We start from the raw sequence: 18,170 nt of genomic DNA, 5'->3' as shown, positions 1-18,170 counted from the left end.
CCCACCATTCCGAAGTATCTGGGCTTGGAAGATCTCCACCACAGGGGAGACGGAGAGAAGTAAAAATACTAAAACCAGAAGCGGTAGATGTTCTGCTGGGTGACTGACTGTCACCGAGGCAGCTTAAGATAAAAACCCACTGTTTTGCAGCCAGGAAGGAGTAATAGGTGAAAAATGTGGCTTGGAAAACCAGCTGGTACACAATCCAAACAGTTTCTCAGTCGGTTCATGCGAGCTGAACTGGCAGCCTGAATTGCACACGGGAGCTTGATCCTGCAGAGGAGGAGGAGGAGGATGTTCACTGCAACGCTGCCTTCTACAGTGCTGTGTGCAGTCTGCTATTCACAACCCAAAGGGTGAGAAAGCAAGAAAGGTAGACCAATACAGCAGGGCAGAGGCCCACATCACCCCCCTTCTTCCCTGTATGGGATCCAACTTTTATTCTCTTTCCTGTCACCTCGGCTGCCATCAGCAGTGTGTTTCTACCCAAACACAACAGCTATACTTCTTTCAGACTACTTCACTGACAAATATTTTGCAAGGCTGTTATCAGTCTGAATTCGTAATTATCCTTTGTGGTCAGATTTTTTTTTGCATATATACAAAAGCAGGTATCTTTCTAAAAAGATAGAGCAGACTATCAAGCAGACTGATAGCAAAAACAAATACATGCCAGACAACGTTTTTTGTTCTGCGTTTTCAGACAAGATCACATCAGCCCCTTCTGGCCTGAATACCAATACTGGGAGCACCCACCCACCACCCAATCTTTTCAGTGTAAATGGAACCCCCCGCCCCACCCCTGCCTCTTGTCCAACAAGAAATAAAACCCAACAAAATCCCTAAACAAACCACCATAAAAAGAAAAAACTCTTCTCTCCCACACAAATTTGAAGATCACATTTTGAACACAAAGCTGAATTGCATGCGCATGAATGTGCACTTCTGCACATGGTGAAACCTTTATAAATTACAACCAGAACACTTTACAAATACAGCATCCCATCCATTAAAAAAAAAATTAACTTAGAAGTGGAAAGTCTGTACATTGTTAAAGTTCAGGTTGTTGTTGGCCACTCAGCTGGGAAACTGCATGGCAGCCACTCTGCAAATAGCCCATCTATTTTAAAATCTGCGTGAGAGAAAGACCTGAAAATAAACATCTACAGTTCTCCCCACTTCTTAAGATCTTCCATCGCCTGGTAGCTTGGTGACCTATTGTTAAATAGGCCTCTTGTAGCATATATAGTTAATCAAACCATTATGAATTCCACAAAGCAGGGGATCCTTCTACGGTAACACACACAATCTTTGAAAGACTCTGCCAACAAAGACCAGAAATCCAGTACTGGTTAGTATTGTCATGATTCAGTTTCACTTGTTCAGCTTCTTCTGAACAGTAGCTTTTTAACGCAATGTTTGAGAGGGAGGTGACCTAAATATCCTGTTACTGAAGGCTGCGGGGATCCTTGAAATGAGTAGCCCACTAGAAACGCACGCACGCCTGCCCTGTGCCAGCAAAATTCAGACAGCTACTTCGCATGAGGGCTGCTCCACAACTGATGGCTAGAGGCATGGGAGTTTTCACAGATGCTTTCTGCTCTTTTTACCATCATCTCACGTAAACTAGCTCCAAATGGATGTAGACAAAAGGACATTAAAATAATTCTGATGCTCTGAGTACTCTTCTCAGCCCTACAGGTGCCACGTTACTGATGTTCCTCTGCCCATGGGAGATCTCTGTGACCTAACCTGAGAGAGGTGGGCAGCTGCCTGTGTGGAAACTTCTACATCTCCGTGCATTCCACTGTATCATTTCTACTTCTGTCGGAGACGCACAAGATCATCGGAGCAGAGGCTGTTTTCTGTTACCTGGCACAGTTATAAAGCACTGAAAGAAACATGAAATCACTAAGATAAGAGTGGGCACCTGTTTCTCTTGGAGCTTGCAGCATTTCAGAACAGTTCAACTGCCAAGTCAAAAACTGCTCCCCATCATTTGAAAAATTAGAAGCTAATTAGAAAACCAGAGGTGTTTATTGTACCAAAGCCTCATATTCAAAAGAGCCTGTGTGCCATATTCGAATTACGGATGTCACCGCTGCTAGCTTGGCACTGGTCTTCAAAAGCTCCTCAGTCAGGCAGAGTAGTGTTTTGGGAAGTACCATTTCTGCACTTATGATTAATTTTTATCTGCTAGAATAAGCTCTAGCTCATCTGCAATTACATGCCCAAAACCCAGATATTCAAGGATATTAAAAACTGCCTGCAGTTCAACGCAATGTGTTAATACAGAATACATTTATAGACAATGAGTCAAGCAAACTAGGCTAGCTTCATTTAAAATAAACAAATAAGTAGACTGCTCTAATTACCAGAACTAATCTGAAAGAATTAATATTTCTCCAGTCAAGACATATAACAAGAACCTTCATGCTATTTACTCTGCAATGTATAATTGATTCTTGAATCTGCAGTCTGTGCTGTTCACTTTCAAGCCCATTAAACAATTATTACTTCTTTTGATTCATTCTATGTAAATTCCTTTTACCTTTGCTATAATAAGCCAGATTTTGGAAATACCTGTAAGAATTGAAACTTCCCTGCATTAAGAAGTATTTTTCTGTAAGTAAGTTCATTACTTCCAGGCAACTGGGAGCTTAGCCTATGCTTGGTTTGACTGACTGCTCACAAGTCGCTACTCCCAGGCGCTGCTAGAGGCTCACTCTTAACTCATCCTTACGGCCAGCATGTCCTGAGGTTTTACTGCATAACTGCTTTCACAGTTGTTACTCATCCCAGGTCTGTACCAACAAGATATATCTTAAGCTAAACTGTTGGGTTTTTGGGTTTTTTTTTGTTTGTTTGTTTGGTTGGTTTTTTTTTTTATTGTTTAGAATTTTTTAGCAAATAGATAATTTCAGTAGACATTAGAGAAGAGTTAGCCTAGTAGAGCTGAGACATTGGCAGCGGTAGGCACAGAGGGACAAACAGCCCCAACACAGCAGCACCTGCAACTGGGCTGTAAGTTTATGTTACCAAATGTCCCAGCACTACACTGGCCCACAGTCACAAACAGCAAAGACCTTTTCCTTCTGGGCACACATGACAATAACAAGCAGCACTGCTATACCTTCAGTACAGGCAAAAGAACCACACAAGAAGATGCTTAGGTCTTTTGCTCCCATCTTGCAACAGAGATCCGAAGTACCCAGATGATTTGTTACTGAACAAGGCAAAAGCTCACAAGGCCAGGGCAATGAGTAACTGCCCTGACAGTCATCCAGAAGGGACCTGCAAAACCCAGCCACCGCAGCTGGTGTGGCTGAGCAGCCCACGCTTGTGGCCAACCGCTGTTCACCCAGCCAACACGTACACCAGTTCTCCACCACGACACAGCACCAACAGTTGCCACAACAGCGCAGCAGCCGTATCGCCTGCTCACGCTGCACTGAGCTTTCTGTTGTTCCCCTTACATCGCAGCAGGAGCAAGGCTTATTCTCTACTTAGAGGGGTGTTCTTTGTATGCCACCCATCTTCCATCGCAAATGTATGTGGCTGCACGATCTCCAACTCCTCAGTCTCAGGCCAAGCCTCTCTTGCACATCAGGCTACTCCTCCCATTAAACTTGAACACCACAACCAAGGCAGAAAGGCTCTCTCAAAAGGGAGATACAGGCAATGAGATTGGGCAAATGAAGCCTTGATACAAAACTGGCCTTGCTGGTAAGGCATAACAATACCATCTTGAAACACACACCGCAACTGCATTCGTATCCCCATCTGTGCTTTCTGCTGCTTTGGAAAATACTGTCAAAGGTCTTGAGCATGTGGCCTTGACAACTCAAAAAAACATGTGAAAACAACTGCTCCCATGGCGATACTGGCATTTTCAAAACAATTATAAAAGAGTAAGAACATATGCTTATAGCTTCTTATAAAGCACTTTTAGTTTCGATTGCTTTTTCTTCTCAAAATAAACAAAGGTCCTTGGTCCTTGATGTCCACCAGCTGACCCCCCCAGGCTGGAAGTGGTCCCTGTGCCAGCCCAGAGCAGTGACCTCCCTGGAAGGGCAGAACAGTGCTGGGTCCCAGGCACAAGCATAGCCAGCATCATCCAGCAAGGTTTCTGGGGAACAAAGCTTAGCGAGGTGCAGTTTGAGCATTTTCAAAGATCAAGAGGACCGAGTGCTTCACAAAACACAATTGTCACGCTCGCTTTTTCCAAATAAAAGTCACAAAAAGGAGAGCTGATCTTCTGGTGCCCACCTCATACTCGGCTGAACAGTTAAAGGAGGCATACTGAAGTGAAGGACATGGAGACAACATTCACCCTGTGAAAGACTTCAGAGCAACACTTTGCAAATTGTGGAAGAGTGCTATAACACACCTAACACGCCCAGACCTTCTCGAGTGTTTCTAGACCACCAAGGAAAACTAGTCCTTTCTCATTTTCAGTGTCCCAACTCCGCGTACTATCTATTAAAAACATTATCTCTGCACATTGTGCAAAAGAGACTCTCAGCTTAAAAACCATGCCACACAAGACCAACAGCAGGGATGGTAGCTCTGTCTGCAGCTTTTCAGAACATCAGTCCTCCAGCAAAGAGGCCTCTGTCTTACGGGCTTCGAAACAGCCTGCTACCACAGCCTCCACACTGGTAAATTAATTACAAAAGCAGAGAATGTAACTGGGTTGCTGATTTACTTTACATTTCTCCTTGCGTGAGCTATAGAAAGGTCTTGAAATTGTGACTGCCATGACTGCTTTTGTGAGCTGCTTTTTGGTCTAACCTACTAGATCTTGATGTCCACAAGGGCTTTGCAAAGATTTTTTTTCCCTCTCTCCGTGGCCCCCAGCTAAGTTTATACAAAAACTGAATCTTTTGACAATTGTTACCAATTGTAACACTGGCAAGTCTGAGAGAGAGAAATCCTCTCACAAAGACACACAAATGGACAACAGCAGCAGATGATACCTATAGGGCCTCTGCCTGTGCATAAACCCCAACAGGAGGGCACAGCTGCTATGGCAAACGCTATCATGATTTGGCCTCCCCATAATTCAGTCTCTCACCTCCCTGACTGTGTGCCTGTAAGTACCGGTTGTGCTTTGGTTCATGAAATGGAGATTTGTTCTGCAAAAGAAGCATCCACTGGGACACTGAAAAGCTCTCAGTACAATTTCTCTGATCCATATTAATATCTACTGACCCGCTCGGGATTTATCTGAACAATCAAGAAGGCGAAGGCTGAAGGAATGATTCACGGGATTATTCAACCCACGCAGCTTCCAGCATGGCCATCCACCTCATTTAGAATATTTCATTTCCAAATTATTCCTCCTTGCAGGTTCCAGTGATCAGAGACAGGACACCCAGGCATGCACTGCACAAAGGGCACAGGCACCACAGCTCGCAGGGCTGGGTACAAGAAGCCCAAGTTCTCTCTTCTCCAAACAGAAGCATAGCTTGTAAATTCAAGAGCTGTGCACAATTCAGAAAATCCTGGGCCCCAAGCCTTTTAGCTTCTCAGTGACACTCACATTGATGGCCTTTTCAGGCCTTACACACAGAGAAGAAAAGCAAAACTTACAGCCACGTAAGCTGAAAAATACGCTACAAAACAGCAAATGCACAGAACCAGGTTTTCGTGTAGTTCTAGGGGATTGCTCTTACACCGATGGCAATGAGCTTGGGCAAAAGCATTTTGCAGAACTGGTTTTGAAAGCAGCTGGTCACCACGATGCTGTAACAAGGCTACTTTCATGAAACAACTCACTGCGTCTCCATCTACTCACCAAACCTGCAGATGGTCAGCATTAACCAGATTTAGCTGCAATAACTATTTTTAGGCAGTAAAGTTTTGATCTAAGAATATTTGGGGCTCACAGAAAGTGGCTCTTTGCCCACCTGATACGATCTGGGATAAATACTTCAACTTAGTCTACAGCAGGAAAATGTACATCTTCAAATGGGACGTAACTTTGCACGGGGTTAGAATACATGCCCTGAACACAGACTGTGGCTGAGAAATATCTCACAGAAATGAAAGTTTCAAGAGAGACGCCGTGCCCTATAATAGACCTTGAAAGTTTATAGAATACTAAAGCAACACTCTGGGTCTTTGCAAAATCACCAAGATTAAATTTATTTCCTATATAAAAGCTACTAATAGCCCATGAAGGGGCAGAGTATCAGAGATCATCATTAAAACGTCAACGTCTGACACTAACTACTCCAGGGTTTTAAGATCCTGTCCTGGAAAAACCCTGCCCTATCGCTGTGTCAGTGGGGTCTCATCAGCTCTCCATTTTCACTGTCACTGTTTGTAGAAGAGACTACAAAAAAAGGACAAAAAGAAGGCAGTTTGCTGCTATAACTTAACATTTCCATATCTGGTTACTGGACAAACTTTATGGATGTCTGGATTAAAGGCAGACTAAGATGACCCCAGAATCAGCATTCAAAAGATTTTTAAGAACTCTGTAAGGGAGGTTCTCAAAGCACTGTAAGGCCACGTTCCCCTTCTACATTTAAGGGTGGAGGTGATAGTTAAATATTTCTAGATTCCTCTGGAGGTTTATTTGCGGTTAAGTCTTTGCGGCAATGGTTACCAACAGACACAGCATACATGAGAAAGCAGGAGCAAACACCACACCAAGCAACAAGCTGAAGCACTGGTTTCATCCCTAAACTAAAATTCTCAGAGTGGGAGACTTTTGACGCCTCTCCCAGCATTGTACACCCGTTTTGTTTTGTTTTTTGGTTTTTTTTTAAAGTATCTTACTGCTACAGACAAAATGCAAATAGAGAAAAGCGGGGGAAGATTTCTTTCTTACCACCACCACTGGGGACCACTTCTGGCACCTGGCAACACTCAGAGCAACAGGAGAATCCCCATCTCCTCCCTCCAGGGAAGGACCACTGTTTATGTTTCAAGAGATTTGCTTTCTCATTTGCCTATAAGCAAAAAAGACATTTGTCAATGAATGAAGGTTAAAATATTTTGTTTAGAAGCAAAATACAATGCAAACAACATGTAGCTGCTAACCCAGGCCACACGTTCTTTAACTCAAACTCTTCTTATTAAAAGTATCCATCTTTCTCTTTTCTTTAGGGGAAAAAAAAACTACTTAATCCTTCTTCCCATGTACTAATACTACACTCTGCTCCACAGGTACCAACTACTATTGCTTTCTGAGGGCCTAACTGGCACATATCTATGAAATGAAAAGAAAGTGTTCTCAACTTATATTTAGTAGTGAAATTGCAGCTTCTATTCAGAACGGAGAAAGGGCTTGCATACTGAAGAACCAGCCCACTTTTCCTAGCTCTGTTAATCAGTAGAACAAAAGGTATTTCTTTTACCTACAAACCTTGTCTTGATAGAAGTTATTGAAAATTATGCAGAAGCAATTACCCACTCTCAAAATACACACTTAATCCCTATATTTTATTAAGAGCGGTTTTTATGATCCTGAAGCAATTAAGTTAATCATTATTTAATTTTAGATTACTGAACTGGAGATTTACTTCAGACACAAGCTCACTTTCCACATAATTTAGTCTCAGTAATTAGAGATGTACTTTACCCAGAGGTGGCTTGTTTAAAGCGTGTTATCTAATTTCACAAGCCTTACGCCATGAAAATTTCATGCAGAAATCCACAAACCAAACTTCAAAAAATAAAACCTCCAAAGAAACTCAGATTTACCACAGTGCAAACCTGTTTTTCCTTAGAAGTAAAAAAGTGAAGAAAAAATATTCTTCAAACATCTGCCCAACAAGCCTGATGTATCACAAAAGCTAATATCAAGCATTTCTTTAACCCACCACTACCTTTAGCAAAGTTTAAAGCCATACAAGCAAAAAACGCTCTTCTTGCACAAATCACTTCATTTACAACTTATTTTAACCAGGATGTAAGATGTACAAAAAAATGCGTACATCTACTAGGATGCCCAGCAGGTATGTGCCATGGGATGTAAACAGTACCGAATCGTTCAGACACTTGACAAAGACTTCCGTGATGGTGTTATCCGAGGAACAGAAATAAAGATCAGGCATGTAGGTTCATACCGTATATATTTACCCTGGATATCACACTGCTCAAAAACTGCTCAATTCCAACCTACTTCCAATAAATTTGTGTAAACATGTTGTTGAAACCAATCCGTACTGGGAAACGCCAGTTAGCCATTCAGCTAGCTACTGCCCGCCCAGCTGAGCTTTAGGTCTGTATACGGTTAACGGCATCACTAGCTGCCAGTCCATCTGGGCTGGCACATTGCCCAAGGCCAGTTTTATGACAAAACACATTTGCTGTTTTTTGGAACAAAGGGTATCATCTTCCACCGCTGCCATTACAGAAAAGGAAAACAGATGACCAGGCAAGCATTTAAAAAATATACACCACTTTTTGCAACTCTTTGTCTTCAAAATTGTCCAACAAAAACAACACACGCAATTGCTCAACACTCAGTTAAAAGTCAAGTATATTCAAACCAATAGAGAACCACCTCTATTAATATGGAAGATACAGATTCATTGCAGGGTTTTAGTGCCATAACTTTCACGATCCGGTTTGACTTGCCACATAGAAGAAAGGCTACAGAACTCACCAACAGCACGGAAGATTTCAGCAAAGACTGACCAAGAAGAATAAGGACATGAAGCTACAGAGAGATCAGGACACAACAGGTTTGCTGTAGGGAATTTACTCAAAATAAACTTAAGTTAAGTCTCAGCTATCTGGATTTTCAACAAATGTTATGTAACACTTTTCCATGTGGTACCATATTAAATACGCACGGTTGGAGAGTGGTAGAGGAACTGTGACAGCAGTAAAGATCCTGCCCAAAAGAGATGGTAACAGCATGGGTAGAAAAAGCTGCAGGTACCTTGGAAGTTACTAATGAAAACACTAAACAAATCCCAACAATCAGTCTTCTGGTTCATTTTTAACTGATTAATGGCTTGCATACAAAAAAGTAATTATGGCAGTGATGATGAAGTTGGGAAGCAATGTGAACACGAAGGTGTCTTGACTTGTTACACAACAGGCACCATAGCCTTAAAGACGGGAGCCATAAGAGTGGGACGAAACTCACTAATACGCTATGCACAATCACATACACGAAATAAACAAGCTCCAGCTTGCACTGGAGGATGATCAGTGCCTGGAGCAGAAGGTCCTGGATGTGCTAGCCCATCATAGCACAAAGTAGCTGTGACTCACCGCTGAGATGCAGCTGTGAAGAAAGCACATGCAGTCCTGGGATGTATCCAGAGAAACATTTCCAACAGAGATAGGAAGTACAGGGCAGTACAGAAGAGGTACTGCTAAAATCCCATCTGGAATATCACACAAGAGAGGCTGCTCATGTTCAAAAAGGAGGCACCAGAAATACAGGAGGCTGAAGGAGGATTTCCAGCATGCATGAGGACCAGCACACACAGCAGAAGGACGTAGGGGGATTTACAGGGGATACAACTGCCACCTGTAAGACAGTACGGATCACTGGGAAAGGAAATAAACCATTTGAGCCAAAAAAGGCTGCTAATACCAGAACAAACGGGTATCAGCTGGCCAGGAGTAAGTGTAGGCTGGAGCCTTTGAGAACAGCAAAGCTCTGGGAGAAGCTTTTGGTGACAATAATTCCACGTGCCTAAGGAGGCCCTTGTTATGAGAAAGACATTATGACACACTACCTGCTTTCTATGACTCCAACCATTTTTGTAGCTGTCCCATCTAAACATTCATTGAAGAGTCACTAAAACTATCACCAAAAGTAGCTGGTTCAGTTCTCAGTGCTGGTGGAGGAAGGTGGGACATGGTGCGAGAGTTACAGGGGTGGGGGAGAGGAAGCTGATTTATAAAGGAAAGTGTAAATAGTCATGATAATCTTCCTGCATACGTAAAAGTCAAACAAATATGTTCTGATTTAAAATAATAATGTTAGTCATTTTGTTTACATTAAAATCCTCACATGCAACTATGGCAATAAAAGCTGTGCATTAAAAAAAGCTCTGCATGCCATCCTACTTCCTAACATCCCACAAGAGAGAGACCCATAGAACCGATGCAACAGAGCATGCCACAGTTCAACAAACTGCATCACTCAAGCCAAGCTGCTCCTTGGAAGAAGTACGTTCTCTGGTCTTGAAGCGGTTCTTGAACACTGCCTTTGTGGCCTATCAAAGGGATCTTTGCCTTTTTGCTGCCTGTGTATGGCGTCTCTCACGCGCAGATTTTACTAAAATCGATGAAACTGAGGTCAAAGTTCCCAGAATGAAACACTGCAACTGGTAATAGAGCAATTTCTGGTTTGATATTGAAGCACAGCAGTGTTATGCAAGAGAAGAGGATTTGAAATCAAGCTTTGGTCTGACACTGTTTATTGTACCGATGCCCATGTAAGAGGTGCTTGAGCCCTAAAGAAAAAGAGCAGCTCTTCCCATTTCAAATCCTCATCCTCCTCACTTTAGAAATAAATACATAAATAATATATATATATATATATATATCTCAAAAAACCATGAACTGGAAACTGCAAGTTGTATCAAATTGCTTTTCTGAGGTTTTCTGAGATTGAACAGATTTAGGCAGTATGTTGAGGATAACAGAGTTACATTTAAGTACACACATACTTTTCCATTTCAAAAAAAGTCCCCCAAGTAAATATAAATGCATGTGCATGCACTTAAACACTTACGCAGTTTCTCTCTTGCATAGTACCTTGCATGGAATTCAATATGATAATCTCCAAAACCATGTTTCCATTAGCTACTTTGGTACCACAGCTTTGAAAATATTCTCAGCGCTCCAACATTTAGGATGTGCAAGACTCAAAAGCAGATATACACAACTCTTGTCTTCAGCATCATCTCACAATGGAAACATTTCATTCCTTTCTCTCTTTCTTTTAATTAAATAACAATTTATTAAAACTACTGAAACCATTTTCTGGTCAGTTTTCTTCCTCACCATAGGAAGTATCACCATCTTTGAATCCTGTGATTATTTGCTTGACTCACAGCTCAGTCCATTCCCAAAAGACCATCTTCCATATGATATCCCAATGTTGACTAAGGAATGGCAGTTGGGCGGGGGGAAGGGGGGGAGGTTGATAATGTGTTTTTAATCAGAAGTTAACTTCCTCCCTAGATGGTAAAATTGGTTTTGTGGCAAACCTCTCTCAATGTCTTATAGAATCAAACAGATATTAATAGAACAGCTTCAGGAAATTAATTCCTGCTACCATACTACTACTGTGCCCATCATCTCTTAGAAAGAGAGTCCCCAAAAAATAAATGCTTCCCTAATGACAATTGGAAATTATTGACTCTGAAAGTGCTTTCAGAAAGAGAAGTCTTCACTCATAGTAGGTAAAACTAGAAGAATGTCAATAAATTATGAAGGGTTTACAACCAACAATCAGAAGTGTTTCTGCCTCCCCATGACGCATAACTGAACCACAAACCTTCTTGCCATGGCTGTCAGAGGTGGCACAAGTAGACTGAAAAGAGAGGAAATGGAATTATTAATTAAATGGAAAAGGGGAAAATATGACAGAGCAAATACCAGTCATTGTGTTGACTGTAAATCCTTTCATAAGGCATCCATTATAAGCCAGACTACTGACCTAGATGGACCAATGACAGACAGACTCTTTCCCTGAAAAGAGATGGAAATAAGACTTCTGCAGCAAACAAAACATTTAATTTTCCATTGCAACTTGCAAGATGACTGCAAGCAAGAATGAAGTAGATTAAAGTATCTGTGGCTCATAACTCCACAAAGTTCTCTGTTCGCTCATCAAGAGAGAGCCTGAGTACCAGCAGACCACCAATTACATGTAACCCTGTCCATAGCCTTCTGTATAGCCAGAGCTCTAACGGATCAATACCCTCCGGCTGGTTCAGCTATGGCAGCCTGAAACGTTACTGCCCCCTCTTGTCCATCCCAGCCTTCTGCTAGAGATCACTGCTTCACAGCTGGAGCACCTTCAATGGCCTGCACTTTGGTTGCTCCAATTCACAACGCAATGTGCGAGTTTAAACCCCTGATGAAGGTGGGTTCTTGCCATGGCTCTCTTTTTTTTTTTCTTTTTTTTTTTTCTCTTTTTCTTTAAAGGCAGTAAACCTCACCAGAATTTTCCAGCTGTGAACTGCTGGAGCTGAAGCATATGCACATGGTCCTTTCTGTAGTGCTAGAGGTTGGCAACATCTGGAGGAGCAAGCAATGTCCGAGATCACTGCAGCAACATTTGCTCGACAATATTGATCCAAGTTGAAGAGGCTGAATTATTCTTGGTTAAAGAGGCTATAATTCTTCTGATGCTTGAGACCAGAAACAGGAAAAGTCCTCAACAAGTTAACTCAGATGTCTGTATAGCACTATAGTGCTCAGTTGGAAAGCTTTCATCTCACTCCTGCATTCAAATGTGACACACAGGAAAGGAAACCATGGTGTCCTGCTTTTGTCTGGGATGGAGCAAATTTTCCTCAGTAGCTGCTGTGTTTTGGATTAAGCATGGTATTTGGTATGTGAAGAATGTTGACACACACACTGATGTTATGAGTTGTTGCTAAAGAGACCAAGGACACTTTCCAGCTTCACAGGTTTTGCTCATGTGCAGGCGCAGGAAGCTGGGAGGGATATAGCCAGAAGAATTGACCCAAACTGCCAAAGAAAGTATTCCATGTCATGAACATCACGCTCAGTATTTAAGTGGGGGTTGGCCTGGAGGGCATCTCTCTCTTTCTTTTACTCCTCTGCTTGCTTTTTGGTTTAATTTCGACAATAGCTGCTCGGGACAGGCGGTATCAGTCAATGGGACATCAGGTGGCAAGAAGCTGTGCATCGTTCATTTTGTATATTTTAGTATCCATACATTCTGTCGTTATTGTCATTTTCCTTTACTATTCTAGTAAATAGTCTTCATCTCAACCCACGGGTTTTCCTTTCTTCCCAATTCTCTCCCCCATCCCGCTGGGGAGAGGGAGGGAGAGCGAACAATGAAATCCTGTCATGAAATGACATAAGCTGGGGAAGCCACAGCTGCTCTAAATCACTAGGGCAGAACATCTTTGAACCAAGGTAAGCATGCTCTATCCTGGGAAATGTTACTCCAGTTATAGTCCAGACAGGTTTACTCCCAAGAAATCTGATCATTTCACTGCAGTTTCTTAGAGACTCTGAGGTTTTGCCATGACTTACACCTGATTAAAGGCCTAAATAAAAAACAGTATGAAAGAGTAAGCGTAAGAGGGGAATTTGAGTAGGCTCAGGCAAAGTTTATGTATTTCCTTGTGTTTGGAAGTGCTTGGGTTTTAGTTGGTTTATTAACGAAATTTAAATTGTGAATAAATCTTGAATGTTAATGCAAGCTCATCTGTGCTTCATAAAAGAATTGCCTAAACTGGCTTCTGGAAAGAAGCAGGCTCTGAAAAAGGACCCAAATTATTTTCTAAATGGCTATTAATGGCAAACATAATTTTTTCCTACTGCAATATATAATGTAAGTCTGTCACATTCAGAGTAATTCCAGTGATTATTTTTTTCTTTTAAACACTGGAATATTATTTTGCTTAGAATATACCCATTTTAGAAAATGTTTATGGCAACAGCAGAACACAGTTCTGCCTAATGCAGAGCTACATAAAGGACTGCCTTCACAAAAACAAGGATAGTTAAGTGCTGTATTCAGCACCTAAATACTACAGAGAGAGACCTGCTGTGGAGTGAGTGTGGAAAACACACGCAGGAATGATCTGCAGGACAAGGAATAAGCTTCATTTCCTTATTTCCCTCCTTCTTTCACTTTTCAAGTCTTAAAAAAACCAACCCAAAACAGTTGCAAACACCGTCCACTCATTTCCTCTGGCTGACCTTCATTAACGGCATGTTCCTTTTACTAGTGGTCCTCCACCGCCTTCATATTGTGCCCTGCACCAAACCCTGGGGCTGAGGGACCTCGCACTGCACTTTGGGGAGAAGCCGCCATTGCACAGCTGGGGCTATGCAAGCTCTTCCCCCATTGCTCTGATGTTTTCTTCGGTGTGCAATAGATTTATAGATCGCTTTTAGAGCTGCAGGTCTTTAAATGGCCTTCAGTCAGGAAAAAAATAAATCCCAAACCACAATTCTTCATAATTACCCACTAATGAGAAGCAATTGATCATTAACTTTCACGCTCTGATTGTCCATCTTCCAGAAGCAGGCTTCCCAGGTAATCCAAATTAATAATTTTTTTAGGAATTCACAGATAAAATTAATAGGAAGGAGTTACCTTGTGGGATTAGAGAATTGCAGCAAGACTTTGGCAGAAATCCCCTTCCTCTACCAGCCTCAAATCTTTAAGGTTCCAAAACAAAAACTAGTAGGTGAAGTGTTAGTCACATCAGGATTAAAACTCACAGCAACGTGTATGTGTCCAGCACGCTAGACTCCTTTCATCTCCTTGAGCTCACCCATGCACACCCCTTCCCTGTCGACATTAAGTCCCTTTCAGCAAAAGACTGCCACCTGGGTCATGAGCCAAGTAGGCTTGGCTAAAAATATTTTCCAACACTGTCCCTCATCCGCCTCACTGCTGTCCCATTCATCCTCTGCCTTCAGGCTGGATATTCTCCAAACTTCCAAGTTCTTTGCAAAGCACCTACTGCTACCAGTGCCAGCACCAGTAAACTCCAGGAGACTGCTACATCCCAGCAGTGGGCACAAGATCCTGCTCCTCAGTAGTTATTTTACTCCCTCTGGTTAGACTAAACTGTTGGTAGAACACTGGAAGATGTTGCCCAGAGAGGTAGTGGGTGCTCCATCCCTGGAAACGTTCAAGGCCAGGTTGGATGAGGCTCTGAGCAACCTGATATAGTTGGAGATGTCCCTGCTCCTTGCAGGGGGGTTGGACTGGATGGCCTTTAAAGGTCCCTTCCAACCCAAGCCATTCTATGACTCTATGATTTACATATATTTCATATTACACATTAATATTACATATTACATATGTTACTCACTATTCATAATTCAAATACAAGTGAAATTAAAAGGATGTAGAACGGCAATCTAGTTAACAACTTTATTGAATGTGAAAAGCATTTTAGAAATAAAGTCTATTATAAAGCACATGAACTAACTAAAAGTTTATTCCCTGCCCAAAACCCTTAGCATTCTGCATTAAGGAAGTAAAAGCCTGTTAAAGAAAGCTTTAAAATTCTTAACTGCTGTAGGGAAGATCTGAACAGGCAACAGTGAAACTAGCCACATTTGCTATCGTATCTCACTCAGTAGCAAAAACAAAGAAAAAACAGTTAAATACACATATATACCGAGAAAAAAAAAAAACCAACATTTTCTTTGTTATAAGTGAAGCTATTTTGCAGTGAATGAGGTGATTATTTTGGATGCATCAGCTCTTCAGGATGTCAAAAAAAAAAAAAAAAAAAAAAGAGATATGCATACTCCCTTCCAGGGAACAGTGGCTAACAATGAAATAATAATAATAATAATAATAATATGATCTTCAGAGCTAACGGCCGAGGCAGAGAAGGCCTAGCCTATCTTCTCTAGGAGAACCTGTGCACTAGACCTTTGAACTTATGTCTTTTTTTCCCTTGTTTACACAAGGGAAGTTTTTTAATAGGACCTTAATAGCATTTTTAATTCATCAGAAATATAGATAAATAATAGATTTCCAGAAGCCTGATGAAGCTTGAGCGAACTGTAGTCTACAATAACAGTAATTCTTAAGAGGTTGTATTATCTTTACATTGTTCTAGTTCGGTCTTGGCCAAACAGAGCAAGAGAGTAAATTGCTGTGCTAGAGGTTAAAAGCAGGGGAAAAAACCCAAGTCAAACAGAAGAGCACGTGGCTGAGGAGACAGAAAATACTTGTGATCAAAGGGGACACAGCAGGAGTGTTTTATTAATCTTGCAGGAGTCCAGCCCACAACCCTGCCAAGGGGTTGTCCACGCTCCTGCTGTGGCTGTGGCTGCTCCACCTGTAACAGGCGGCGAAAACCTCACCAGACGCTCTCGTTCACGCCAGCCCCAGGGCTGGCACGGGCAGCAGCAGGGCCCCAGCTCACCCCTGGCCAGTGTGACTGAAGCAGGTGCCAGCTATTTTTATGTCTAAATTGGGATTTACATCTGACCTGTTATTAAGTTCAAAGAGAGAAGCAGCCACAGTAACGCCACCGGGAAGGCAACATGATGTGCTGCGGGCTCATCAGTGGAGAAGGGGAGGCTACGGCTGGGAGGATGCACACGGTCACGGACCTGAAACACCCGGTGGGCTGCAAGAACGGTCTGCAGGAATGGTCTGCTCCACCTGCTGTAAACCAGCAGCTGCCTGATGCTGCACAGCCTGCAAGATGCCAAAAAAGCCACAACCCCTTTCTTGTCACACATCACACAACCCACTTCCCAGAGCACCAGGCTGTGGGTAGCACGCTTGTGCTGATCTCAGTGTTTCTGGATTCTGAAATGTGCACAGTTTGTAAATAAAGGAGTGTGGCACTGAATTAATAAATTTACAAATTCTACATGACAGGGCACTGAAGTAATTAATAGTCTAGTCTTAAGCTGATTTAAATGTGTTAACTGATTCACCAGTTCACTCTCACACCACAGATCTCACAGGACTATTCAGAACGTAATCAAGTGGCCAGCTATGCACAAGGAACTGTGTCCACAGCAGATCATCTGCAAATAGAGAATTACTTCAAAATCCACTTCAGGTAAATCATTCTCCTGCTCAAATAATCTCAGCTTCTAAGATTAGAGATCTTTTGGAAGATTATTCATTCCCTTACCTCATGGTTAAAAGGATGCCAGAATTACTAAATCCTGGGCTGTAACTGAAGCCATTCAGTGCAAGCAGCTTTCCTATCAAGGCACCATCTTCTCAGTGAGATCCATCATATATCATAGGGTTTGACTGAGGTATTTAGTATCCTTTTTTTTTCTTCCATAAACGCAAGAGCTGAGCAGCCTTCTAATCTCTGAGATTGCAAATGCCCAGCTTCTCCAGCCGCAGTAATTAAACCAACGTCTCATGCCATTACCCACATCAAGTCTCTTTTTCAGCATCTGCTCTATTCCCACACTGCACTCTTAAATCAAACCAAGATAAGCTATTTTCTAAGATCAGCTGACTTGTCTCACCCTCAAAATCACTGCAGCCAAAATGATTCTGAGCAGATATGAAGCACCCTGCTAAATATCCAAGAGGTCTCTTTCAAAGAAAAAAAAAATAGTAGACGTCAATGCAAGTGGATATTTTTAGCACCTGAGTTGTTCTATATTTATTCCTTTATGTCTATCTAAAAAAAAGCACGATCTCTGATGAAGCATTACCAGAAAATATATTCTATTGGAAAGTCTGCTTTATAAATCTTAAGCTACATGAGCACTGCAACAAGTACATCACGCCACCCATTCAGCCAACCATAGAAGTCTAAAGATTAGGGGCTAACACAAAATAATGCTTCCTCGGTTTCAAAGAGAGGCTTAAAAAACCAAACAAATAAATCAATCCAGAAAGCAAACTCCTCAACATAATCTTTCTGTCATTCTGCTTAGATGCAATGCTTCAGCCTCATGCTGAAAAACTGTCACCTTGCAGTATTCCTAATTGCCTTGCCTCCCAAAAAATCAAGACACCTTGCGGATTAGCTGTTAAAAACCAAAACAAACCCACCACTCTCAAGTCCATACTTCAGCAAAACCTCAAATCAGCAGCAACAGCAGCAGCTCAGGCCATACAAATATTCAGGCAATAAAAGGCTACTTATCTCTTCCTCATTCTCTTTCCTTACACCTTCTTGCCCTGAAGACTCCTGCTCCGTTACCTCCAATGTGTTTACTCTGCCCTAATAACCTGGTGCCTCTTAGGCAAACTATCTGAAAATTTATTTTCAAGGACAGGATACAGATAATTAAAGGTGTGAGTTATTTGTGCAGGAAGAGATTCGTCACATAGACAGGAAAAGCAGAAATCTGTCAAGGAAGCTTCTCCTAGTTGTAGTAAACTTTCATTAAAAAAGAAAGAGAAAATAAAGTAGTTTAATACAGGGTCTTGCATCCACAAAAACTGGAAGATAACTTGTATTTTGAAGCTAATATTATTTGAATTTCCTGCTCTAGAAATATACCTGTTATCT

The 18,170-nt window shown here is 41.8% G+C and overlaps 1 protein-coding gene across 2 annotated transcripts in view; it reads right to left on the bottom strand.

Annotated features, from left to right (window-relative positions):
• AGPAT3 (1-acylglycerol-3-phosphate O-acyltransferase 3) overlaps positions 1-18,170 on the bottom strand; it is a 94,161-nt gene that overhangs the window by 43,933 nt on the left and 32,058 nt on the right. The window contains exon 2 of one of the 2 annotated variants that reach the window (XM_086766047.1): positions 6,842-6,962. The exons of the other annotated variant lie outside the window; for it this stretch is intronic. The gene's annotated coding sequence lies outside the window, so the exon portion shown is untranslated. The remainder of the gene's footprint in view (positions 1-6,841; positions 6,963-18,170) is intronic. 2 annotated transcript variants of the gene reach the window in all.

The sequence above is a fragment of the Chlamydotis macqueenii genome, chromosome 1 (genome assembly GCF_036417535.1).
Source record: "Chlamydotis macqueenii isolate bChlMac1 chromosome 1, bChlMac1.mat, whole genome shotgun sequence".
In the NCBI taxonomy this organism is placed as follows: Eukaryota; Metazoa; Chordata; class Aves; order Otidiformes; family Otididae; genus Chlamydotis; species Chlamydotis macqueenii.
This window is presented reverse-complemented; position numbering and strand designations above follow the sequence as displayed.